The 2,098-nt window shown below is 39.0% G+C and overlaps 1 protein-coding gene across 1 annotated transcript in view; it reads left to right on the top strand.

Moving 5' to 3' along the window:
- Window positions 1–2,098, top strand: part of DUSP16 (dual specificity phosphatase 16) — a 115,415-nt gene that overhangs the window by 84,224 nt on the left and 29,093 nt on the right. The gene's annotated exons all lie outside the window — the stretch shown is intronic.

Here is a 2,098-nt window from a genome sequence, read left to right as displayed (position 1 = left end):
TAAGTTAACAGAAGTTAAAATTTAAGTCATACAATTAAATTATAATAAAATAGTGCTTGTCAGTTGTTAGTGTTGGGTAGGTGTAGGATAAGAAAAGAATGATGAGAATCTTTAACATCTATCATTACAAGAACTACCTTGGGGGAAAAAACCTTACCTTAAATAATAACTATATTATCCACTTAGACCGAAAAGGAATAAAACACTAATAGAACAAAATTATGAGTCCTAAACAGTGGGCATTCATGCACCAATATTGGCTGACCCCTTCTTTTGAGATTGTTTGTGGTTATACTCGTAGGTGTAGAACTTCTACTTGACTCCATTTCAGTAGTTGCAATGGCCCTTGTTTAGCATTTCCATAAGTGTTAATTCCACTAACTGTTACTGTATTTTAGGGGGAATTTCATGGTCATAAGTTGGGGGAAACTTATTTGACTTAAATAAGTTAAACTAGTTTCTTCGAAGATACTTTTTGGAGCCTTTAATATGTTAATATGTGCTATGACTCTCCCAGGGAGATAGGGTATGTAGTATATTTCTCTTACTTTTTGGACCAATGTCCCATCTATCAGCTTCTTGCAGGACACTAGCACTCTGGAGGACACTTTGGGAAATGTAACCTTAGAAGCATTCCTTTTTTCACTTCAAGTCTCAGGTGAATCCTGAACAATTAGCTGCAGATCAAGGATAGAGGAAGGCCTTGCAGATGACGCTGGGTCCTGAATGTACGATCACTATAATGAAATAGTAATCACTGATACCTATGTGCCAGGCACAGAATACTTTAGATGTATTAACTGATCCCCTCAACAATGAGGTATGATCATTATCCTCATTTTATAGTTGAGGAAACTAAGAGTCAGAGGGGTTAAGTAACTTGACCAAATCAAACAACTGGAAAGGATGAAGCCAGGACACGAACTCGGGTACAAGAGCTTGTGCTCTTACTCTTCCCTGTTGTGTGATCATGTGGCTTGTCTGTGTACAGAGCGTATGCTGTGTGTACTGTGGCCTCCACGAGTGCGTGCCTGAGATGGGTAGGGATGGTATTCCTGGACAAAAGAACAGCATGGCAGTGTGAAAAAACAATGAGTTTTGTGTGGCTGGAGGTCATGTTTGGAAATAAACCATGAAACTGTATAGGCATAGATCCTAAGGGCCTATCACACAAAGGAATTTGTGATTTCTCTAATAAGTCCACTTATTCTATCAGATTACCTTAAGAAATTAAATAAGCTGAAGAACTTTAATTGCTTCTGAGTGAAAAAAAGGTACAGATAACCTAGTCAGGTTGGAGGCCAGGAATGCACGGTCTTAACATTTTGCAGGTGGCGTAGTTGTCAACTCCCTGCATCGGGGACCCTGTGCTGAGCATGGGCAGTAGAGACAGGCGTCCGGCTGAGTTATTCTTGACATGAACATAGTACAGGGGATAATAATGGGGAATGACTCTCTCCGCCTCTCAATTTCTTGTACTTCTGGAGGCTTTTGAGGGCCTATTTTGTATGTTTCTTGAAGCGGGGGTGAGTCTAATACAGTGTAACTAAAGAGATGGAGAGAAATACTTTAGTGAGATTCTAAGGATCTTATTTAAGGCTCATTTAATGAGGTAAAAGTGAGGTCGTACTCTCTTCTAATAAGTCTGAACATGTTAATTGTTTTTAAATTTAATATTATTAAAAATATACAAGTATCCCCTATAGTCCAGATTTCCTCGGTTCCTGGGTTCAGATTTAAAAGTGAGTAGTGAGGATTTGGATAGCAAAGGAGTTATCTGAAAATTGATCAGAATCTATTTGGTTCCTGTGTTTCGATTTGGGTAACAAGGAAAATTTAGATTGGAAACCCCAAAGGAGATCTTATTCATTTTTTCTCTTCCCAAAGAGGGTGAGAGTGCCTCCTGTGGCTACACAGATTTTTCTCCATTGAGTGGTGGCAAGATTGTGACTTAATGAAGGTCATAGAGGGATCATTATAAGGACAAGAATGGAAAAAAACGGAATTCTTCTGAGTCCAAAAATCTTGCCACAGGCCTTCCGGTCCCCTCAGCAATTAGGTCTGTCAACACTTCTTTATAGTGCTTAGTGAAAAGAAC

Source organism: Propithecus coquereli, unplaced genomic scaffold (genome assembly GCF_000956105.1).
Source record: "Propithecus coquereli isolate 6110/MARCELLA unplaced genomic scaffold, Pcoq_1.0 Scaffold487, whole genome shotgun sequence".
In the NCBI taxonomy this organism is placed as follows: domain Eukaryota; kingdom Metazoa; phylum Chordata; class Mammalia; order Primates; family Indriidae; genus Propithecus; species Propithecus coquereli.
This window is presented reverse-complemented; position numbering and strand designations above follow the sequence as displayed.